We start from the raw sequence: 25,573 nt of genomic DNA, 5'->3' as shown, positions 1-25,573 counted from the left end.
ATGGGCCAAAAGTGGGTTGCACGGATACACGAAAGGGTGGTGAACAAACTTGAAAAATGGATCCACAGACTTAAAAAATGGGTTCTCCTTGGAAGGAGGGAAAAATGTGCCTTCTCCCTTGCCAACTCCCAGACTGCCAGGGGCTGCCTGGGGGGCTCCCGCGCCCCACACACTGGGGGGCAGTGAGTCGGATGGAGCTTTACAAATAGGTCCTGGTACAACAAAGATTGAGACCCGCTGGTTTAGAAGATGGGGCAGCGGGTAGGCGCTGGCTATGCGCGTTTCCAGATGGGTCCCGGTGCCCAAAAAAGGCTGAGAGCCGCTGCTGGGTGCGGCGCGGGAAGGGGAGGCCGGGTGCCGGCCCGGAGCAGGGGCTGGCAGTGCCAGGGCGGGCGGGGCGGCAGCGCGGAGGGCGGGAGCAGCCGGCTTTGTTCTGCACGTGGGGCGGGCGGGCTCCGGGCTTGCCCACCTCGGCAGGCGGCGCGGCCCCTTCAGGCGCCGGGCGTCTCCGGCCGCGGCGCAGCCCGGATGTAGCGGCAGCAGGCGGCCGCAGGAGCCCCCGGCCCGGGAGAACATGGCGCTGCCAGCGGTGTGAGCGCGGGGATGAAGCCGGGGAGCGCCTGAGCGCCGCCAGGTAGGCGCGGGGGCCGGCGCGGAGCACCCCCTGCCGCGCCCCGGGCTGCGTGTGAGGGGACGCGCCCGGCGCCGCCTTTGTCTGCGCCCTGCTCCCGCAGCCGCGGGGTCTGGGCCGCCGGGAAGCCGCCCTGCCCTCGCCTGTGGGCGCTGCGGAGTGGCACCTGCGCGCCCTCTCCCCGCGCCGGCTGCCCGCGCTGCGGCGGAGCGGCCGGGACGCGCTCGCTCGTGGGGGATGGCATGGCTGCCCTGCGGTCGCCCGTGTAAGACAAGGGCACGGCCGGGACGTGGTCGCCCGTGCAGGATGGCATAGCTGCGGTGTGGTCGCCCCGGTAGTGCGTGGGCATGGCACCCTTGTAAGGTGGTACAGGCACCCCTGTGAGTTGAGGGCACGGCTGCGATGTGATTGCCTAGCTAAGAGGGCGGCACAGGTGGTTGCCGGTGTGGTGTAAGGTGAGGATATGGCAGGGGGCATGGTTGCCCCTGTAACGTGAGGGCACGGCCAGGACACAGTCTCCCATGTAAGATGATGGCACAGGTGGGACACAGTTACCCGTGTAAGGCGACACGGTCACCCATGTAAGACGAGGGCATAGCCGGGATGTGGTCGCCCATACAGGATGGCATAGCTGCAATGTGGTTGCACTGGTAAGGCAAGGGCATGGCCGGGATGTGATTGCCTATCTAAGATGACCGCACGAGTGGAACGCGGTCGCCTGTGTAAGGCAAGGGCATGGCTGGGACATGATTGCCCATGTAAGACAAGGGCATAGTCGGGATGCAGTTGCCCATTGGTGTTCCAGATTTTTGCACCCTTTGGAACCTGGCTTGTGGAGCTGGGCTGGCCACAGCCTCACTGTTTTGCATCCCATCCGGGAGGATCATATAAAGGATGGCTCCAAGATGGCAAGTTCTAGCTTAGAGAGCAGTTCCGGGCACGGGAAGGGGGAGGCATATGTTTGTCAGTACCTGGGGTCTGTTTGCTTGACAGGAAAGTGGGAGCAGTGACCCGGCAGAATTAAACAGCAAGTTTGGTGAAAGGAGATTTTAAAGCGAGTGCTTGGACTGTAAGCGGCAGCATGAAGTACCATACAAAGAACCCAATCTCAGAATAACACTTGGAGAGAGATGCGATGCAGAGGCAGGAAACCTGGGAGTGGTGCCAATCAAATCAATAGCAGATAATGCTGAGCGCCGTTGATAACGCTGACTTTAAAAATGAATTCAAGACTTTTCAAGTCATTTCCCATTGTTTAATTGCTTTGGTGAGAAGAGATGACTTCTGAATGTTTTCCACTCATATTGCTTCATTTCATCAATGCATGTCACTTAGCATGATGGGGAGACTTTTTATTATAGAGTTTTAAAATACCTGAAGTTCCTTTGAATAATTTATCCCTGTTGTGGGGTGGGGGGGAAGCGAGGTGGATGAAATGGCAGCTGACCTTGCTATGGCACTGGAAAGTCTGAGCTAGTCAACAGTACAACTTGACAAGGAGAGCACTAGGCAAAGGGCAAAGAAACGGTATCAAGTGCTTCAAGACAACGATCCCTGAAGGGGAAAGGGAGGGTTTTTGCCTTCCTTTTTCAGGAAGTGTGAAAATCTATTGTTTCTGGAGCTGTAGCTTGTAAACCTCCTCTGGCAGGCGTCTCTGCACCTGAGGTGCACAGAGAAAGAGGGCATATCTGAAGAATCCTAACCTTGTTCCCCACGTTTAACTTATTTCCTGCCTCAGAAAAGCCTCAAATAAGTAAACGTGTATGAGTGGAATAACTGTAAAGGTACTGGCTGTATACAAGAAAGCACATCAAGGGCTGTCATAGCAAAACTCTTAGGTTAGGTTCTTGAGTTACGTGCAAAATTCATTACTTGGTTTGAATAATGACTGAGTATTTTTAGAAGTGACTAGTGTTTTTGGGTGTTGCAGCTTTTCCATGCTTAGCTCAGTTTTTCAGAGGAAGGTTGCTCTGAACTGCTTTAAGATATCACCCCACAATTGCTTCCCCACTGAAGTTTTAATCATTTGAAAATCTGGGTGACTATGCCTGCAAATGCTCTGTTTTGCACTATAGACAGATAGAAGGCTGGGAACTGGCTCTGTGTGGTTTCAGCCATCTTTTTACTTCATTACCTTTGAATCATGGAAAGAAAGTGTATGAGCAAGGACTGCTTTGCTCAAATAGGAGTTTGAGATATGCATGTTTCTTCAGAGGCTCTCAGTGTTTTCATTGAGAGGTAGTGAGCTGTGTTAGCCTTGAAGTCAGGCAAAAGGCAGAATCTCTACCTTTCCTTCTTTCATAGTAGTGGTCATGCAAAGTGGTCCCATGAACTAGCTTCCTTCCCATTCATAATCTTATAGACTGGTGGTGCTCAAACTTTTGGCACCACAGGCCAGATATGTGGCGCACAGTTGGTTCAAGGGCTGGCTCCACGCACTAGGATCAGGCCCTGCACAGCCTTGACCAGCCCATGTAACACTCAGATTGGGCCCTGCACTGGCTGTGGGTGATGGGATTAGCCATATGTGCTGGGATTGGGTCCTGGTGCCCCACACTGCTTCTGCCTGACCCTGTGCACTGGGATCAACCCCTATACTTCCCAGGCCAACATGCTCAGATCAGGACCTGGTGCTCCACACTCCCCCTGCCTCTCTGCATACCTGATCTAGTGCCTGGGGCCACACTATGTGGCCTGTGGGGCTCCCCCTGGGTCCAGAAATTTGGCATCAAGGGAGCAACAACTGCTCCCATGCCAAACTTTCAGACCAGTGGAGATTTCTGTGGGTTGGATGACATGGCTCCGGCAGCTAGATCTGGTACGTGGCCATCCCTGCTTCAAACTGTCTTCTCATTTGTGACCATGTAACATCACCCAGGCTTACATGTGAAATTATTACAGTGAAGCATTTAGGTGGGATATATTGTGCTGCTGCATGCTGGGTAATAGCTGTGATGGTTAATAAATCTGATTTTTGGATTTCATTAAGACCAAATTGAGGCCCATATCAAGCCTCACTTTTTCTTTTTATGAGATCGCTCTTAATTTTTGTCTCTCTTCATGTGAGTGAGCAACTGCAAATGAGAATTAGGCCATGAGCAGATGGCTGCGTGGCCCACTAACATGCTCTGCTTGGATTTCACTTAGTGCCAAATTTTAGCTTTCTGCAGAGCCATGAATGTAGTGGGAAGCTTTTGATATCACTTATTTTCTTGCCCTTCTACATATCTTTGCAGATGGATGTGGCTGTGGATAAAGTCAACAGCCTGAGTGCATTTGTTGTCTGTATCAATGACCCATATTTTGTTATGTGGGAAAACTTCGATTAGGGATTAAAAAATTGAAAACATTCACTGCTGGATTGGAGTTTGCTCTGAATCATTTCCCCTGATCTCGGTGTTTCCAACCCTTGTAGATTACAAAGGGTTTGAAGCCCTGTATGAGTGGATTTTCTAAGATCCACATAATCTTAACATCTGCGTGGGTGTACTAGACCTGCATCCAGATGCCTGCGCTGTCCACTTACCTAGGGTAGTGTGGCTTCTGCAGGGGCTGTGTTTCCATGATCTGATCATCATGTTCCTGTTCAAAACAGTGCATAATGGAGGCATGTATACAGCCTGTTGAGTATCTGCTACCTTGAGAACATACCAAAAAAAATGTTGGCTATCTGTTATCTTGAGTTCACTCTGGAACAGCCCAGCTCTGCAGAACCACAAGGGATGAGTTTTAGGAAAGAAGGAATATGTTGTGGAGGCAGTATTCTTGTATGCAAATTTTATGCTTGCCAGTGGCTTTTGATGTGGCTTCTCATTATGGATTACTTAAATGGCTCCCTTTACTGTCATATCTTAACACCTCAGCATCCTTCATTGTAGGTATTGTCCCAACATCCCTGTGACACAGGGAAGCACTGTTATTTCTGCTTAAGAGCCTGCTGAGACATTGAGGCACTTAATGGCTAACTGACCAGCTTGAGATCATGCAGAAAATCTCTGTCATGGCAGGGAGACTGAGTTTGAGTTTCCTGGGTGTGTCTACACGAGATATTTACTGTGGAGTTGACTAATTAGCTCCACAGTAAAACGTCATCGTCTACACATGCAGTGCTATTAGGACAGACAAAACTAATGAACTCTGCCATAGGATAGTACTGTCAGACACAAGTACAATCCTATGGTGGAGTCGTTTAGTCTGTTCCAATGCACGTGTAGACTCTGATGGGGCTGGCTGAGGCATGACAGTGCTTCAGTGCAGGGGCTGCCTAACTACTAGCCCTGTTTTGTGGCACCCTTGTGACCCAGCCAGCTGCTCCCAGCCAACTTACTGAGCTGGCCTTAAACTAGCTGATTTGGGTACTATTCATAGTGTAGCTGCAATGACACAAACTTTGAGAGCTTATGAAGGGTTCATGGCAGGCTTGCATAGGCAGCAATGAGCTTTATGCAGCCCTGGATTGGGAAGAGGCCCCGGGGGTCAGCCTACCAGCCTGGGGCTGCTCCAACCCAGCTCAACTTGCTGTAGTCCTGGGCTCATGTGCAAATGTGGCACCTGGGGCCAATGTTTATTCAGCCACATTAATTGATTTTTTAGATGCACCCCTTGAGTCCTATAGCAGGGCTCTAACCAGAACCAGGACAGTACTCAGCCATTCTGCCTGCCTTTGAATAACCCCCCTGTCCTCAGAAAGCCCCTTTTTGGGGTGGTGGGGGGAGGGGGCAACCACAACAGTTTCTTTAGTCTGAAAGAAGCACCTGCAATAAAATTGTCTTCAGGTTTTGAAACATGAATACAATCCAAATCACTTCATAACGAAACAGATTTTTAATGGAAACTTGAATATTTTGACATTTTCAAAATGGAACATAAACACTGAAGGCTTTTCAGGGTGTTTCTTCCTCCCTCTCCTCACTGTATCAATTGGATAAGTTCAGCCAAGAAGAAAGAGAACGTTTCATATGAGAAATGTAGTCCAATTCTAGCCGTAATCACAGGACCATTCTTCCTCTGTGCAAAAGCTTAGAGTAGAGTTAGTTTTTCACCTCTAAATTGTTCTTTCCTCCTGCAGTTTTGTTCCTGCAGCATCTTTTATTCTGATTCTCAAATCTGCAATGGGCTTCCTAGTAATTTTTTTTCTCAGCAGTCCACTGACCACTTCCTCTTCTGGGAGTATCCATGACTGGTGAATATTTATGTTTGGGAGAAACTATAGGATCTCAGTGACCAACCCTAATGAAAATCAGCATGGAAATAAGTAAATGAGTATGTTTCTTGCACAGTATATTACCACAACTATTACTTCAGGACTTGAGAAAAAATGCATTATTCATCTGTCAGAGGACTCACTGCTACTGTAATGTATTCTTTTTAGCATCCATTCTAATTTGAGGTGTACATAATTCAGCTGAGATCCTGTGTTCCTTTATTCTGGGGAACTCCAGTTCAAGTTCATATCACTGAGTTTTGCTTAAAGAAAGAGATCAGCACAGTTGCTTAATTGACATTGCACATTTTCAGTGAAGCATAGTCCCATGTGAAAAGTGAAGGCTGTCTTCCTCCTCTCTGTTTGCTGCCTCCCCCCAACACACTTGAAACTCAAGCTATCTCTGGAGTCCCTTATCTTTCTTTTGAAGCTATTACAATTAAGAATCCTAACTAGTTGCCATGTGGTCAGTATGCACTTATTAAAATCCCTAATCCACCTGTTATCAGGTGTTTGTGCTTTTTGGCATCTGATTGTTTTCAGAAAACAAACTGCTTCACTGAGTGATGCAAACTGAAATAGGGCTGGCAGCTGTTGCCCATACATTTTTAGTTTAACCTGAAAATATAGTGTTTGAGGTGTAAATATACTTCTGACAAAGGAACTTTAATATAAATCATCTAAGATCATTAAGGACAAGAGCACTATACTTCACGTATCCAGTATTTTTACTGTGGCACTGTGAATGCCTTTAAAAAGCATTTCTGGTAGAGTCCTTGATTTACCAAAACTCCTGCTGAAGTTGATGAAGACTGTGTATCCAATCTTTCCCTCTTATGGTCCAGATTTCCGTACTCTTTGAGAAACCAAGTCTTTCCCTGATTTTAGATGAGCTCATTGTTTGCTTGTGATTACTAGTTTAATGACTAGAGATAAGCAAAAAGAAAAAAAAATCTGATTTTGAAGAAAATTTGAAAATGTTGAAGTGTTTACATTTCAGAGGGGTCTGATTTGTGCATTTTCCACATTTTTCCCTTTTTTTTTTTTTCTGTGTTATAGTTCAGTCTCATGTTCGGAGCAAATTAAACTGTTTCCAAACTTTCACATCAGTTTCATTGCTTTGAGGAGGAAAGCATCAGTAGAAGGCCCTGTTTCTTTTTTAAATACAACCTTCTGCAGTATTTGAATACAACCTGAAAAGTTTCTGCAACTTTTTACAAAGAAAAAAAGTTTGGTAACAAGTCAATTTTTTAAAAGAGAGAACGGTACCTGTGTATCAAAAACTCAATGAGCTCTATTAAAGATGTTTAATGCTCAAGTGGCTATAATTAGTTTTCCAGGCTATTAGTTTATGGAGAGATTCTGTTAATGCTGCTATTTGCACCTCTCTGTCAACAAAATCAGTAAGACTGCAGTGCTTAGATTTTTTTTGAAGGGGTGTCTTTTCAGGCGGAAAGGCAAGATACGTTATATCAGAATGGAAGCTTAGATTTGTGAAGAAAACAGTAAAAATCCATATAAGGTTCCTACACATCCTTAAACTCCACAGTATTTTTTTCTGTGTTTCTTAATTTCTGTTGTTCCAGTTCATGCACTTCAGCTCTAAAAACAGACCTCCAACCAAGGAGTCCATTAGCTCAGCTAGTAGAGGGAAGTATTTTATATGAACGTATCCATTGTGCTGCAGACCTTGGTAGCATATGGGAGGTGAATGTAAATTAGCAGTGGAACACTTCTCTTGCAGCACACAATCCAATACAGAACAAAGTCTTACACTCCCTATAGGAAAACACATCCCTGAGCTCAAAGTGGACTATCTACAGTTACTGTTTCAGGGGACTCCATGCCTCTTACAGAGTTCCTGTATAAAGCTGCTTTTAGAGAATACAGGTTGTATTACATCTCTACTAAACAGGTGTTAAAAGGCACGGGAGACATGGGCAGATCCAGGATTTTAAAAAGGGAACATGGGATTAGTGACCAATGCTGCAGGGGTGACTGCACACCGCTGCTTGTCTCCCAGGCTGAGCCCAGCTCCCTGCGCAGCCCAGCTGAAGGCAGGGCAGGAGAAGTTCTGGAGCCCCCCACCCCCAGGTCAATGTGGGGAACAGAAACAGAAGTGGGTGGGAGAGGAGGGATTGGGGCAGCACATGCTACTGAGCATGGAGGGGTGGGGGGTTCTTACCTGCTTTGGGAATTGTTAAGTCCCCAGCTGCTGTGCCTGCAGCATAGTCTGAAAGGTGGGGGTGGGAGGCATGCCTGCATGCCTTCTAGATTTGCCCCTCATGGGAGACGACTCGTATTGAATCAGACTGGGGGCAGGGGGGAGGGATGGGACAGGGGGCACTGGCTGTTTCCTGGCAACAATATGTTTGGAAAAACTTCACTGGATCAAGGTCCAAGTACTTTATGTGAATGGATAAGGTTAGGGACATAGTCACAGGTGTAGGCTAAAAATATTCAGTGCTTTCTTGGTTCTCTGCCATTGAAGTTGAATGCTGTTTGACCTCCGCAAACAATGCAGGATTTAGCCCAAGGACTTGATTTTTAAATGGTCAGGGGTCAGTTCTGATGGTGTTCTGTACGGTAACATGAGAACTGGAGGCTGTCATTATAATACCCCAGCATGCAGCCTATAGCAAAAGGGAGAAAAGGAGCACGAGCATATCATGAAGAAAACTACATGTTCCACCACAAATATTTGCATCCTTTGTAATTGATTTTACATAACAAATGAAAAACCTTTTCCAAAAGCACGATTTCCAAGAGTGATTGATGTTGCTTAGTTGTCTTAAAGATCACTTTGGATTTTCTCAATTGGTTTTGCTAATCCATTCCCCATTTCTAGAATAAACTACTATTTCCATAAACATTGGAGATTATTCCTGAAGGAGGCTTTAAGTAAAAGAAATGATAACATTATATACTGATGTTATTTATGTTACGCTAGTACCTAGATTTGCCAATTGAGGTCAGAGTCCAGTTCTGCTGGCCCAGTGCAGATGTATAGTCAGATTAGTCAGATATGGCTCTTGTCCAAAGTAGTTTATAATCTAAAGTCCTGATCCTGCAGCATTTTTGTACGTGCTTGACTTTGGCCAAGTGCATACTTGTGTATTCAATTGACTTTGACCAAGTGAGTAGATCTAGTCAAAGCAGGGGAACATGTGAAGCGATGAGCTCAAGGTCATATGGAAGTTCAGAGGCAAAGCTGAGAATAAACCCCAGGTGTCCCAGTTCACACTTCCTTCCCCTGTTGACCAGTATATGCCCTTTTTCCTATTCCCGGTCTTATACAATTAGATCCATGAACGTAATAATACCCTGTATCTGAATCGGGCATGGCATGCTTCAGGATAGCATAGGAGTTGGGAGTGTTGATCCTGCTGAATAATGATGCAATGCCAAACATAGTTTAAGACAAAGGTCTTGGATGCTAGAAACAGAGGCGTAGCTATTTTTTAGAAGTACATTGTTTTCTGCTAGAGGCAGTTGTAAAGTGAGAGAAAGGTGGAATAGTACAATTGTATATATGCAAGAATATGTGAGATCAGTTAAAACACCAGGTAAACATCTGCCTTTCATATCCTGGTGTTAATGCTTAATAGTCCAAAATTGCATCAGGAGCTAAAAAAATAAAAGTTGGTCACTAAGCTCCACCCATATTAAATACCATATTGTTTCTATAGCAACTAATGTACTTCAAAGGGGAAAGGGAATCAAAGGTAGACAAAGGAGAGGGCAAAAAATGAATAAAGTAAATGGCATAAAAATGAATCTGGTGATGGATGTCGTAAATGTTTCGTTGCTGCTTGTTTGGGGAAGACTTGCTCTACTGCACATGAGCAATTCATCCCAAACTTGCAGCAATAAAAGCTCTTAGCACCCCTCGCCATCACATACTCCTGTTAGTCTGCAGGCAGCTCTTTCACTTGGTTTCTGTGAATTTTCAGCCTAATTCTGTGAGGTACTGAGCACTTTCAACTCCCACTGGAATTCAGAGATTACAGTCTCTCAAAGTATCTGGTCCTAGGAAATCAAAGTAATTCTGAGGGTTTCCAGTTCTACATATCTGAAATGCAGTGCCCATTTCATTTACAAACATATGCTGACCGTATCTTGTCTTTTTCCCCTTCAGGGTTTGGTTTTGTTTTGTTTTGTTTTGTTTTTGGCACGTTAAAATAAATGCAAAATTATTTTTGTTATTAGTTCAATATAACATGCAACATAGGATGTCACAGACCCTGAAGATAATAAAAGAACCAGATAGAAGAGTTCAGTCCTCAGTTAAACTGCCATTAACTGATAATACACATATTAAAAGAAAACTTTTTATTGACCTCCTTGCTTCCTGCTATAGCAGTGGTTTTCAACCTTTTTTCATTTGCGGACCCCTAAAAACTTTTGCATGGAGGTGCGGACCCCTTTGGAAATGTCAAATGGAAGTGTGGACCCCTTTGAATGGTAAGTGTGGGTATTCACATATTTTTGATTGGTCATAGCCATCTTATGCAGACCCTTTAGACATAGTCTGCAGACCCTCAGGCATCTGTGGATCATAGGTTGAAAACCACTCTCCTATATGAATCTTCTGGCTGTTGTTTATCTAGTAGTGGAGCTCTGTATCTCTGCTGTTTTGGTTTTGGCAAAGACACTCTTATGCTGACTGGTACTGCTGCACTTATAGGGAAAGCATTCTGAGTCAGTGGGACTGGGTGTCAGGAGGGGTGGGGGGATGTGTCCCAAGTTCTGACACTGCCCTCCCCTCCTGGGTAAATGTGGAAGTGTCTACTTAATGTTTTTGCTACAGTTACCCTCTTGGGAAAATGACTGAGTATGATAGGCCCTAGTTTTTCAAGCACTTTTGAGCTCTTTGGTCAAAAAAAATGCTATATTTGGTCAAGTTTTAGGAGGTAATGAGCCCCAACTTCCTTTGAACATGTGCAGCCAAGGGCTTCTGGTGCATCACAAGAAGCACTCAGTGCTTTGCAGGATTGAGCCTTGCATATAACGTATTATTTGACTGTGTGCCTCGGGCATTAACAAATTATATTGATTGGATTTACTGCCATGTTTGTTCACAAAGCAACTTTAGAATTGACCAAATGGCCTTGGGGTGAATATCATTAGTGCAAAACAGTGATTGATTCCTTCTTATGTGTATGATGTGTTTGCATGTGTGTAAACAAAAATGTATGTTTACTTGAATGTTGTAGCCAAAGACGGTCTCTCCTGCAAAGAGCTGGTTGTATCATAGTGCTTGGGCTCTAAACAGATCAGCAGGTCCTACCCTCTGCTCTGGGCAGGAATGGGTGCTGGGGTTCATATCTGTCCTACTCCACCCCTGGTCTTGGCTAGGCAACGCCTGCCTCTACCCCCTCCCTCACCTTGGGAGGTGTTGATCTGCCCTCCCCCCTCCCCTTCCACCACACCAGACTTACCACCTGATGGCTGTTGTATCAGATTGGTATCGGCTGATATGCCTCCTTATATCGGCCATCTGTATTGCCCCCCAAAATCTATTAGTGCACCCCTAGCTTTTCATAGAACTTGGCTGGGTGTTTGCAAAGAGATGGAATTATCCTCTGCAAGTAAATAAGAATGTTTTTGTGACTGCGAAGTAAGTGGCTAGGGCCACAGGATATAGGAGTTTTTGTATGCTCAATTGTGCATCACATTTAAATTTCCAAAGCAGTCAGGGAAGAAAATTCTACCAGAGATTACAAACTAATATCAAACTCACAGTTGCCTGCTAAACATCTCTTTGCTGATTAAGGTAAATTTCCTCCTGTTTGTGGCTCATTTGCTTTATGTAAACAGAAGTCTTTGTAACCAAAATAAAATGAGCAGATGAAAATGTGCTTGAGCCGGTGCTATGACCAAAATCTTAATTCATTTGATGATAGTGTTGAGGTGATGTCATTGCTATGTTGGTCCAGAAGAAAATCAAGAGACAATGAGTTTTGTGGGTGGTTTCTCTTATTGGACCAACTGCATAGTTGGGAGGGATGTAGACATGCTTTTGGGAACCAAGTACTCTTATGGAGGGACCTAGGGAAGGAGACTGTGATACCTGAAAGCTTGCCTATGTCTTTCCCAAGCATGTATAAATCGAATAAAAGCTATCACTCACAAAAGTCTGGTAAATTTGCTGAGGTTTAGCCTATTTTTCCTTTGTACACAAATACCTTTACTTCCTCCTCTTAAATTGCTGGTTGAAATTCTACTGATTTCTTCAGGAGTTCAATCAAGTTCTTATGCAGCATACCTACATGTGCAATTACGGCACATGAATAAGCTGCAGGGGGTACCCTGGGGGTCAGCCTGCCAGCCTGGGGCTGTTCCCTACCAGCTCAAAATGCTGTGGAGGGGCTGGTTAGGATATGAGGGTGCTTCAGTGCAGGGCTAGCCAGCTGACAGCCCCTGCACTTAAGTATCCTCATGCCCCAGCCAGGCCCTTCAGAGGCATATCTGCAGTTTTTTACTCTGCATTAGGATAGTACTTATATTTACAGCTTTATTTGTACTTGTATTTACAAGTACTATCCTGCTGGAGAGTAAATTAGTTAACTCCAGCCTTACAGGGATGCACATATAGATGCCAAGATATTTACGGCACAGCTAATTAGTTAACTGTTCATCAAACATCTTGTGTAGATGTGTCTGGAGATTACTTCTTTGGGCTTTGCAGTGGGTTTCACATCACTTGCTTGCATTTCCTGTTCACAGGGTGGTATGTCTGCTTGCTCTTAGCACATACTGCCAGAGCCCTTTTATTCAGCTCATATCATGCACAAAGTGCAGCCCAAGTGAGATCAGGGGGGCTGGCAGACTTAAGAAATACTCTGCCTTTCTCACAGCACAAGCTTCTTCCTAACTGTTACTGTAATCTCAGGGCTAGAGTAGTTATTTCAGCTCCTCTCCATTACAGTGGGAAGTGGCTTTGAAACAAGGCAGACTAGCAGCTCTAGCTGATGGGCTTCTACATCATTAAGGCAAGTACTCAGGGAAGCTGTACACCTTTCAGTGTCTGTCTTTAAAAGCTCCTTGTCTCACAGTAAAATTGGAGCACCAGAGACTAGCAAATGTCTACATAATTCCAGACTAGGGAGATTAACACTGGCTCTGAGGGAAGTGATGGAAACTGTTAAGAAGTATGATGGGAAGATACCCCACTCTGAAATGGGACACGTAGCATGGGTTGGAATAGAGAAAACTGCTCTGTGAGCCTATTAGAAAATCAAGGCTGCAGTATTGAGTGCAAAATAAGAAGTCATATTCAGTGCAGAGTACTGGGATAGGGATAGGCAGCAAAGCCATCTGTGAACCGAGCAAGTATGTTACAGATGATGGTTGTGCTAATGGAATCAATAGTGATACAGTGGTGAGGGGTATAGTGCAAGGCCTAGTTTACACTAGAAAAGCTTTGGTTGTATAGCTATATTGGCCAGCTTTCCTAGTGTGGATGCAGCTTAGATTGGCAAAAAAGGTACTTTGTTTTAAATTTATTTTGGGACAGTGGCATCAATTAAACAGGTACAAAACACTTTTTTTTCTTTACCAATACAACTGTATCTGAACAAGGGGCTTGGTTGGCTAGAATAAAAATATTGTAATACCACATCACAGGAGCCCCTCCTATATAAAAATGTAAGATGAAGTTATGAACAATTGAGTTAGTCCTGCTCAGATTTGAATATGTGGTCCTAGGAAGTGGAGTTATTTCAAACAGATATCCAAGTATTTTATGAATATGAACATGTGTTGGGGAGTCCCAAACACCACTTACCCCTTTTTGTTGTGCTGGATATGTCACTACATTCCTCCTTACAGATGCTCTGATCCCAGAAGCAGTTCAGTCTGAATCACAATGATTAGCACGTAATAGAAGGGGGATTGTGAGGGACAGTCCCAAGGGAGCTGAAATACATAAGCCAGGATCACATCGTGCTAACAAGGAAACCACAGGAAAAATAATGGTCACAGGTCATGACTCAGTTTCCCTGCTCCTTATCCAATTGGCCAAGAGATCATCATCTCAGGGAAATGGGTGGGAATACAGAAATTGGAATCTGAGCTGTATAAAACTCCTTCACACACAGGCATAGGTGTGGGAGTCTGAATTTTGCCTCAGCTGCAAGGACAGTTTCTGAGGGCTGGCCTGAGTCTTTATCACCCAATAGTGAGTTTGTCTGTGTATTCTCTGCTGTATGTAGCTGCTCCTGGTAATGTTGCCTGATTGATAATATCCCAGTAAACTGGTGTATGGTGTGGGGAAATTTGCTTTGGCTTCTCTTGTACTTCTCTGGATAAAATGAAAGCCTCACAGTCATCCTGGGTGGAAACATATACTGCTTTTCCTGTTGGGATGGGGATATGCATTCCTACCAAAGCTCAGCATTGTTTTATATAATACTCTGTTGGGGAAAGATAAGATGAGTAATTTTTGCCATATCTGCTATCAAAATACTCAACCTTTAAAGATGTCATAGTAGATCTAATGTATTTACCTGAATATAAAATAACTCCCCCAATAATTAGATTATATCTATATATAGAACATTTTTAAATTTTATTATAATTTTACAAGGGATGCACTGATAGAGATTTTTTGGGCTGATATTGATGGCCTATTTTTAAAAGGCCATATCAGCCGATACCAATCCAATTGCCAATATGCGGCCTGGCAGCTTGGAAAGCGTCCGGCTGGTAAGTCTGGTGTGGGGAAAGCGGGGAGAGAAGAGGATGGGAGGGCAGATCAAGGCCCCTGCGGTGAGAGAGGGAATGGGGCAGGGTCAGGCGCTGCCCAGCTGGGGTGGGGTGCAAGATGGAGCTGCAGCTCATCCGGGGGGTTGTGTGGTGGGGGTGGGAGGTGGCTTTTGTTGTTGTGTGCACCGCAGGAAAGCATGAGGGTGTGTGTGCATCTGGATCTGTGAGTGGGGCAAGCTGCAGGCTGGGGCGGTGCTGGGCTCTTCCTGGCAGGGTGTGGGGGAGGGCTGGGCTGAACTGAGCTGTGCAGATGATGGCAGCACTGGGAGCAGGGGCTATGGTAAATTTTGGGGTGGCTGTAGCTCCCCTCCCCCATAGCCCTCTCCCAGTGCTGCCGCCCCCTGTCCCAAGTGCAGCCTGGCCCAGCTCTGTGGTCTAGGAAATGCTCGGTGCAGCCCTGGACCCCAGCCTGCAGCAGCAGCCCACCCTTGCTCCATGCACAGATCTGGGGGCACATTTCTGCCATGCCCTTCTGGAGTGCACGTAACAGTGGGAGCTGTCCCCCCCTTGCACCCCTTGGACAAGCCGCTTGTCTTGTGCCTGCCCCTGCCCCACTACCTCCCTTATTGCAAGGGCCTTGATCCCCACCCCAATCCTTCCCTCCTTCCACCCTGCCCCCCACAACAGACTTACCAGTGGACACTACTCTCCACACTTCTGGGCTGTGCTCCTGGCTGCCTGCATGCACGGGGTATTTACTGGCAACATTATTGATCACATCAGCCAAAATAATCCGATTGGGGATAATGTCAATTTTTCTTATAGTGGTGCCCATACAATATGGGACTAATGTATCGGTGCATCTCTACATTTTACAGGCATAAAATCTGATTATTGGAGGTTTGCCTTGAATTTGTCCCCCTCCCAATGCTACAGCAAGGAAAATAAATCAGGGGTGGAGGGGGGGGTCAGGTGACCCCCTTGCTCTCTGCTCCCAAATTCTTCCCTCTTCCTTACTGTCAGACTCTACTCTCCCTGAGCACATTAAAGTAATAAGCCATTTTGAAAACACTAACTTTGAAATAACCATACCTGTAGTAATGTATATGTAGGTAAATTACTATGGGTAGCTATGTACTTGATTCATCCACAATTGATGCATTTTACTTTTTTCTGAAACTGCTGCAAATTTTGTCACAGGTGATCCATAAACACACTTTTAAGCAGTGACTTATATATAACATAACCTTTGTATGATGAGTCCAAAGCCAAAAGGTTCATGTTTTACCTTGTGGTTCATTAGGGTGGGTGCCAGCAGAGTCAACAGTGTTCCAAGCCATGTTGACTCCACAGCTTAACACTACTCAGTATGTGTGTGTACTCCAGATACCCCCACAAAAGATTCATGTGCTTGTTAAACCCCCAGTCATGACTGGAACCCTGGGTGCTCATATCATGAATCTTGGGATCCTCCAAAAAATTATATGCAGATGAGGTGCAGGGCAGCCTAGTCCAGCTCCACTTCCTGGAGGACAGTGCCACACTTATCATGTGCCACGCTAATCATATGCAGCAGCATCGAGAGAAGAGTCAACAGAGGGATTCTGGGTGAACTGTTTGGGGCCCTGTTTGGTGATTATTTGCCAGACAGTTAAGGCTGGTAAAGAAGTAGGAACCATTGGAAGTGGGAAAGGAAGGTGGAACTCAGCTGTGGGAGTGAAGAAAAGAAATTAAAATGCATTCACTGTAGTGGCTCATCATGACTTTAAAAAGAGTTGGTGCTGAAGGGAACTGTGTACAGTGTGCACTACTATACATGGTATTCAGATGGATTACACTAGAGTTTCCCAACCTTTGGGTCACGGCCTGGAAGGGTTGGCTGCCGGACTGGAAGTCTGGAAATGACTGACGTACTGCAGACTGGCAGCCAGCTCGTTCTTATACTGAGTATGCTGCGCTTCCAGTCTGCAGTATGCTGGTCCACAGTTTGCTGGTCTGCAGTCGCTGCCAGTCTATGGTTTGCTGGTCCACGCTCTAAAAAGGTTGGGAACCATTGGGTTACACTAACCTATCCGTCTGTTAGGTTCCCATTAGTGTATGTACTCAATAAAGGCCATGTGTTTTATAGTCGTGCTCTGTGTTGGCTGCATTTAATCAACTTCATAGTTGGTTTCTGTTACTGAGCACATGCTGTTCTTGGCAGCAGTTTAATAATAGGCAGTGCATTTAATGAGGCTTCATTGTATGCAAATGTAAGACGAGGAACTTTTTTCCCTATGCTGATAGGGGCACAAAGCCTTGTCTTGTAGTCAAGTAAATATGGTATCTGCTATTCTGTAAATTTGGCTACCTAATTCTGTGAGAGAGAGGTTGAAAAGGACTGAATCCTGAAGTGATGTGTGAGCAGGAGTAAATGACAGGTGTTTTATGTTGCAGGGATTGCAAGGGAAATGTAAGATGCTGTAACATCCATGCTGAGACAGTGCTAAAAGTTCACCAACTTGCCTTCCCCTCTGGATGTGATCCAAAGTCTCCCACAGCTGAAGACTCTCTTCTGATCATTGAGGCTCATGTGCATGGATACTCTCCTGTTTTGTGCTGTATCTTTCCGCATCTGAAGTGAATGTGCTCTGCCTGGTATTTTGACTTCTCAGCCCATAATACATGTGCTTTGTAATGGCATGTTTAGAAGAGTTTGGTAATGAGATTGTGTGCCAGCATGCTGTGGCTCTCAAGAGAGGTATGTACTTATTATGATCAAAGTGTGAGCTACTGGACAGAATTGAAGCCAGTTCTTACTTTGTAAGTACTTTTTAATTTTGGAAGGGTAAATTATGGAAAGAGTAGATGAAAAGGAAATCAATTTACAAAAAACACCAAATGTGGGTGGTGGGAATCAAGTTAGCGAGGCTGTCACAAAGGAAATTCATGGATGGGCCAAATCCTGTTTGAAGTTAGTAGAAGTAAAGGTAGTAGGACTTGGCTCCTATTGTATACAGTGTATAGTTGGCTCCTCAGAACTGACACAGTAGTGCTTCATTTAAAGAAGGTGTAGTAGTAAAACACACATACCACACGTCAGGGATGCCATAAAGGATTTACTTCTCATGCCTCTCCAGAGGTAAGACAAAGTGCAGGGACTTTTATTTTTACAAAAATAAATAAGTAAATAAATAAATTTCTCTCTCTCTATATGTATGGTTATATATCTAAACCGATCCCTTCGGTTACAGGAAAAAAAACCACACCTGCACTCCCACATGGCCATACAAAGGCCTGCTGGCCCCTCGTACCCGTTACAATGTCCGCAAACCTTGCGCAAAACACACAAAATACACTCAGTCCTTTCTGGCCTGTCCGACCAGCCCTCCCTTCACGTCCACCCATGCCCTGCTTCCAGGGTCAGGTACTCAGCTCAACTGGTCTCTTCTTCATTGTCACTCCAGCTTCTGCTGTAGGACCTGCTGCTAATGCTGTTGTCACTGTCCCCCGTCCTACTCTTCTGGTCCTCTTCTCTGCTGCTGTCACTCTCTTCTTCCTTTGGTGGGGGTTGTATGGTCCTGTGCCATGTGTCCCTGTGCTAGGTGGTGTTCGCTGCGTCTTCTCCATCCTCTGCTACTGATTTCTGGTGGTAGGTCCGGAGTTTGCTCAGCGCCATCTTCATGCAGCCCGCTACTTCTACATCTGTTTGTCTGTAGAGGAGCAGGTTCCTGGCCTTCGACAGGGCGCTCCTGACACAGGATACAAACTGGTCGAACCGGAGCGAGGGGTTCCCCTGGTTTTTGGTTAGGTGCCCGTACAGTGCAGTCTCACTGGTTAGCTGGCTGACGCCAGTCACTGCTTCACAAAGTTGCTGTACCCTCTTCCATACCTCCTTGGTGCAAGTGCAGAGCCACAGGAGGTGCTCTATTGTTTCTGTGGCCCCATGGCAGTTGGGCCATGGGCAGCTGGATCTCTCCAACTGCTCCTCTCTGTCTCTGGGCCCTCACCAGGAGAGCTCGGTGAGCTATAAGCCAATTTCCCTGTGATCTTTGTGCAGTCCCTTGCGGTGGATGCGCTTCCACATAGCTTGGCATGCGTTGCCCGGGAGCAGGTCCACGGGTGATATGGTGTCTCTTTTTCTCACCGTCTCCTGGATCTTCCTGTGGCTTTTCATGGTTGCTGGGCCTGCTCTCTGCAGACTGTATGTGTCATGGCATCGGTTCAAAGTCTCATAGAACCAGGGCGATTCTGTGATCGATGGCCTGTGGTTAGTCAGGGTGAAAACCCCACAGTGTCTCAGGATGTGCCCTGAAAAGTACGTCACAAGACAAAGTGCAGGGACTTACATTCAGATGGAGCTCCTGGGGCAGGAGTGTCATGCTCCTGTTTAGAGCGAGCTGATTTTCAGAGGCAGGAAGCTTTGGGTTGGAGACAAGTTGGTTGCGTGGTTATTGCATGATCTTTGATATTATATATGAGAAATGAATCCCTTGTTATGATGCACTGGATTTGCGAGCTCTCCTTTCTGCCTATGTTTACCTTGCCCTGCTTCTCTGGGGATCAGTTATTACAGCTGTCAAAATTCACAGAGAAATTAAGCAGGGGTTTTCTCTTACTTACCTGTAGTCTTTTGTGATGTAAAAAAATGTAAATGTGGACACACAGCATTCTCTGTTGAAAAGAAACTTGTGCTCACTTTATAGACTTGCATTCTGGGTGTTTTTTTTCTTTTCTGGGAGGGTAATGCTACATGTCAGCAGAGCTCTTTCTGTGCTGGAAACAGGCTCAGCTAAAGGGAAGTTGGGTTCAGGCCAACTGTGCTTTTGTTTTGGGGTCAGCCTTTCAGTTGCAGCCCCCCTTTTGGCCAAATCTGCCTTCTAGGAGGCTCAAGCTTCAGTATTTTACCTCTGGAACTGGGCATGCATGTGAGAAACCCCTTCTGTGGCAAACTTCAGTGCCACTGCCTAATGGGCTGGAGACGGGGAGCGGGTGTTTATCCATCAGTTAGCATGTGCTCCTCTAGCTGGTAATTGGCCTCACAATGTAGTCTTTTGTTGGCACCCATTAATTCAAAAGGGTGGGGAGTGGAGCGTTCCAAGCTGTATGTACATGATATTTTTAGGGACAGGCTGAACCCTGCCTTTCCTGTGATTTTGCTGGGGGCTGAATGTGCTGTATCTCTGAGGGCAGAAAGTTAACCTGAAGAAGCCAAGAGATCCACAAGGTCCCCTTCACTGCAGGCTGTCCACAGCAGCCAGGAGTAGCATGAGATGGGGAGATGGTGTAGACAGGAGGCTTGCAGATGTGCTGTTGTTTTGCATCCTTTGCACTGCTTGTGCAGAGCTCAGGCTGAACATGCGGGTGCCTTCCCTATACCGTGCCCCAGAGGGAGGGTAGCAAGGCAAACACCTCCTGCCTACTCTGCCTCCTGGAATAAAGCATTATGCATTTGGCTAACCTTTGCTTTGTTCTTATGTAACCTGGGATGTATTGCTGTGCTGACCTCCAGGAGGGGAGAGTTGTTGTGACCTCCAGCTAGGCCATGTTTCCTCAAGCTATAGCATATTGTGCTTTTAACTCTGGAGGTGGCTGGTTTAATCATCGGTATGTTGACCAGAATGCCACGTGTCATGTTTTCAAAGTATCCTACAGATTTATGGTCTAACTTCTAGCTGACTTTGCTTGTAAACCCATACCTAAACATGCCTGTTCTGACCTGGGACTGCCCAGGAGAGAGTGGCCATGAATTCTCTGGTCAGGTTGCTGGGAAAGAATGCAACACTGGTCATCTGATACAAGCACCAACAGGGGAAGGTGCATGAGGACAAAGGATAATGGGGTCAGCCTCACGGGCCAAGATCCATATGCTATATGAATGTATACTCCCTAATCCCCAAATACCCTCTCCATAGAGCACCGTGGTAGCTTAGTCCTATCTTGTGGATAAATTCATCGGCTGTTAGGCATGATGCAGATAAATATCCCAGTAGTGTTGCTAGGATATTTCCCAGGGTGAGAGATTTTGATCAGGTTTGCTGGTTTTGGGTTTTATCCTTCAGTGGAGCCCTGCCTGCATGGGCTGCCACTGGGTCCTACAACCCCTGAACTGTGTTGGGCTCACCAAGCCCTGAGTACATTGGGTTCCAGTGCCCCGTGCACTGTTGCACTTTGTTAGGTAGCAAACTAAAACACTTCAAAGGTATTTTATCTTGTTGCATACCAAAGTCATGTAAAGTGGAATACGCCGCCAAGCGTGCAAACAGCACCGCCATTAAGGCAGTCCAAAAGGGCATTTAAGCTGCTTTAAAGGCTAATTTTGTGGCATGTACAAAGGGCCAATGTGTAGGGGAGTATTTTGTTTGTTTTACCATGCCTGGTGGGATTTACTTACAAGTATCTCACAGTAGTACAATTATTGGGCCATCTCTTGAAGTCTTTATTCAAGACCAAACTTATGTTTGGACTAATAATTATTTTTTGGATTTTGCCATTAGTATGTCTATATAGCAGCATGCATTTCTATTTCCTTATGTTTGCTGTATTCTTTGGCATCTTTCTCTCTCATTGATGCGCTTGTGTCTCGCTATGATACTTGCTTCAACACACAATTATATATGAGAAAAGAAAGTATTCTGCTTCACTGATTTACTTTGAAATTAAACTGGGCATAGTTTGCATATATGGAATTTTACTTGATAGGGAAATGGTTAATAATTGCCAAGTCAAGCTTTGTTAAACAGAAATATATTTGTGTTATGCTGTTAAGTTGTCAATCAAAACAAAGACTGGATACTGCCTGGTGCCATAGATGCAGTTCTTTTCTCTACTTATTATGCAGTCAGCTCCCTCAGAGAACTCGATCTAGTCAAAATTTGCCCCTAAAGGCATGTCTATGACATCAAAGGATTGTGCTAGGGAACACTGCAGTGAAGCCCTGTGGGCTTTACACCCTGAAGGCTGAATGAGACTCTGGGCAACCACCAATTAGCATGCCCAAGACGGAGCTTATTGGCACTCACCCTGTGCAGCAATGAGGGCAGCTGCATTCCATCCTTTCAGTTTGTAACATGCATGGAGCAAGCTTCAGCCCACCATAGTCCTTCCATGTGGGTAGAGTTAATTATTTCCATTTTCTTACATGGTATTTTATCATTTTTGTGGAGTGTGTAAACCTGTACAATATAATAGGTTGATTTTTAATCATCTTCTGAAAAAATGGATCTTTAAGCTTACAGCCTGCTTTGAAATGCCTTTTAAGAGCATTCTGCTATATTTTCCTAATTGTCAGCGGTGCACCTACCTGCATTTGTTCTTCCTGGGTCACTGGCTATATATATGTTAACTTCCTCCTCATCTACATGTGATTTCTTGAGCATTGAGTCATATAGCTATCTTTAAAATGTCTTCTAAGCCTATAAGTCATTTCCACACCTTTTAGTTGCTCATGATCACAGCTCAGTCTTCCCAGTGGAACAGATGATGTATGTTTTCTTTTATCTTCCTTGTAATGAGATTGTACTCCCTGTATTCTTGTAATAAAACCTAGTAGCATCTATGGATGGGAAGTCAGTAGGGCTGCAGATGGAAGTGTTTGCATTTGCTTCTTGATGCTGTAGGTGGCAGTTACCCACTTACAGCCATGGGCAGTGATTATGACTCCGCTTTCCAATATATTGCTGCCCAATTTGGAAAACTAGCTACAACACAAAATTCCATCTGAAGGGAATGAAGTCAACAGAAGTCAGAAGGGTTTTTGCTGTTGACTATAATGGGGCAAAGATTTTACCTGCTAGGTTTTAAACATTTTAGACAACTCCCCTTGCCAGTTGCAAACATTTAAAAAAAAAAAAAAAAGTTAGTCCCCAAAATATCATGAGTATTATTTAAAACTTCTCATGATTTCTAAGAAAAATAAATATGGGGTCGTCTTGCTTTCTGGCTTTTGAGCTATTGTAGTGCATTTGGGTCACTTTCAGAATTTTTATCTGAAATCATAAAGATTCAAAATTTACTTTAAAAGAAAATAGAAAAGGGAAACTCTTACATGATCACTTGACTCTGGGAACTGGGGTTTACCTTAAGGTAAAATTACAAGAGATTCTAATGCAAGGCTGAACAGGAGCAGTTTTCCCCCAAACCATCACCCAGCCAGAGGAAAGTGTCCCAAAAATAAAATTCCCTCCATAGTTCTTAGATCCCCAAAAGAGACTGCTTATCTCCAGCTCTTTTGGCTCCCCAAAGGCCCATTCAAAAAATGAGCTTTTGTGGCATGCCCTGAAAGGTAATAAATATGGAACATTTTAAACTGAAGAGGAGAGCAGAGTAAATCTTAAAGCTAAGGATCTGCAATGGAGAGCACTGACTTCCCTTCTAAACCAAAGTGCCCAAGCAGGCTGGCACAGAGGAGAGGGCATCTTCCAAGTAGAATGGATCTATCCATGCTACAGAGCTTTTGTTGTTTAAATGCACCTCATGAAACTGCACCTTGGAGGCAGCAGGAAGCTAGTAAATTCAGTAGACAGCTGATGTGTGCTTCTGACAGGAGTCTTTGGAGCAGGGACGGGCAATTATTTTGTGCAGAGGGCTGCTTACTGAGTTTTGGCAAGCCATCAAGGGCCACATGACAGGCAGCCTGGGGCAGATGAATATTAATTTTCTAAATTTTTTTAGGGGCCCCGTGGGCTGGATAGAATGGCCTGGTGGGCCCTATCTGGCCCCTGGGCCGCATTTTGCCCACCCCTGCTCTAGAGGCAGGATGCCTTCTTAACCCCCCTTGCATGCTAAGCAGAGCATGCCCAGTAAAGCCAGCTGCTTCCTACCCCTGCCTTCCATCATCTTGTAACTGAGGAAGTTGCAATGTCAGAGTTGTATGAGAACTGGGCGCAACAGTGGTTTAGATCTATATAAGACTAAACAAAAGATGGTGCAAATTCCCTAGGCATCTGAACAATTCATTAGAATTACAATGGTACATGATAACCACCCGGAAGGGAAAAAAACAATCAGCTTGGCCTACCAATAAATCAAAATGTACTTCTTTTAATCCCCCACCGTATGAAGATGATTATATGGCTTTATCATTTTACCCAATGGGTCATAAAATGCGAGGGTTTTTTGGAGTAAGTTCCTGGATTGTTCTGAAAAGAACACCCTGCCAGCCAGACTCTCTTGTAGAACTAAGTAAATAGCTAGCTCTAAATACCAAATAATACTATAAAGCAATCAAAAGTAATAACTGATGTAATTATGGAAATTATGCACACAGTGGAACTTCACTAACGTGCTCTAATGGCAGGAGAGACATCTTGCAGTTTAACAACATTTTTGTATTGGCAAATAAGGCCCCAATTTAAGAAAACCATGTAAGCGTTGACTTCCATGGGAGTCCTGCCTGAGCTTAGAGTTAAGCACATGCTTAAGGGCTTTTTGTTTTTTGTTTGTTTTCCTAATTGGGAATGCTTTCCAGGCTCCTGGCCCAAGAGAATAACCACCAAAAATAGAATGGAGGGCACAGCCTCACAATTCAGTTACCATATCAGTGTAATTTAGTTTTAATTATTTATGGCAGTGCTTTGCAGCATGCCATTAATTGCACAGTAGCATATTTTGTAGAAGTAATATAATTTTAGGAATGGAAAACCTTGCTATGTTGTAAATCTTTGCTGCCAAGTGCAGTAAGATTGCAGGCACCTTCACTACAGTTGTCCTCTTTGCAGTATAGGGAAGTGAGAATTAGTCATCTTCTGCTGTGTTCCTAAACTGAATTAGAACCACTCTTTATCTCCTCTTTGAATCAAAATACCTTTCAGAGCAAGTCGATGGGAATTTGGCTTAAGGAAAGACTGCAGAGATGAGTACTTTAAAACTCTTTTAGGGAGTAATTGGACTGGCTGTAAAATGTTGTGTCTGATTTTTGGAAGTGAATGGGACTTTGATTTACAATAAGTCAAAGAATGGGCTCTTAGGCAGTGTCTCAGAGGAAGCAAGTGGCCTTAGAGATAAGGGCATTTCTACACGTTCATTAATGCACTTTTCCTAATGCACATTAAATTTAGCACCTGCATTGTAAGGTACTAGAAAAAGGTGCATTAGCTTATTTTAATGCACATTAATGACTGTGCATGTTTTTGTGATGCTTTAACGTACATTAAAATATACATGTAGATGCACCCAATGATTTGAATCATGAGTGTTGGAGTAGTTAATTCAACTTAGTATTTCAGAGGAATTTGGAGTAGTTGGATTTACTTTTAATATAAGTAACTGTCGCAGAACTCTCAGGTGCCTTGCGAGTGAGAGCAGAAGTGGCTCGGGAGAGACCCCTAGTGGCGGGAAGAGGGAAGCTCAGCTGCCAGTCACCAGGACTGTGCAGGTGCTGGTTGCCCTAGCAACCAGGGAAACCTGGAGACAGGAAGGGGCGGAGCTTAGCCCTTCTTAAGCCCAGGCAGAAGGCCAGGAGGGCAGTTTCCCTCCAGCGGCCAAAGGAGGAGGAACTCAGCCAGCACAAAGGGGAGAACTCTGATGGTGGGAACATCCCCTGGTTCCTGCTGGGGGTTGATGCACTCTCTCTCTCTTTCTGGTAGGGATGGATTCTTATTTTCACCAGGACGATCTAGTTTTTATGTTGTAGCTGGGGGGCTTTGTGTTTTTGTGTTTATTGTTTTACTGGAGGACCGGGTGAGGCTATTAGGGGTTGGAGGAGGCCTCATAGGGACTCCACAGTAGCGTGGGGGTTCCTGGTGCTGAAGAGGGCGTGGCACTGTTTGGGGTGCGCAGGCCCCAGCCCCGGAGTTAGGGGGCAGTGAGGAGCCCTGGAGCCAAGGGGGGGCAGCGAAGAGCCCCAACTGAAGGGGGCAGCGAGGAGCCCCGGAGCTGGCACTGGCGAGAAGTCCTGGAACAGGCAGTGTGGGACAAGCTAGAAGGCACTGGTAGGGGCACGGGCTGTGAGACGAGCTAGAGGGCACCGGCAAGGGTGCAGGCTGAGGGACAAGCCAGAGAACGGCCACGTGGTACAGAGAGAGGAAGACAGACCCGAACAACACCGGATA

At 45.3% G+C, this 25,573-nt stretch overlaps 1 protein-coding gene across 2 annotated transcripts in view; it reads left to right on the top strand.

Annotated features, from left to right (window-relative positions):
• Positions 1–448: 448 nt before the first annotated feature.
• PAK5 (p21 (RAC1) activated kinase 5) overlaps positions 449–25,573 on the top strand; it is a 256,401-nt gene continuing 231,276 nt past the window's right edge. For both annotated transcript variants that reach the window (XM_019549101.1, XM_019549100.1), the window contains exon 1: positions 449–634. The gene's annotated coding sequence lies outside the window, so the exon portion shown is untranslated. The remainder of the gene's footprint in view (positions 635–25,573) is intronic.

This window comes from Crocodylus porosus, unplaced genomic scaffold (genome assembly GCF_001723895.1).
Source record: "Crocodylus porosus isolate Cpor-Errol unplaced genomic scaffold, CroPor_comp1, whole genome shotgun sequence".
NCBI lineage: Eukaryota > Metazoa > Chordata > Crocodylia > Crocodylidae > Crocodylus > Crocodylus porosus.
This window is presented reverse-complemented; position numbering and strand designations above follow the sequence as displayed.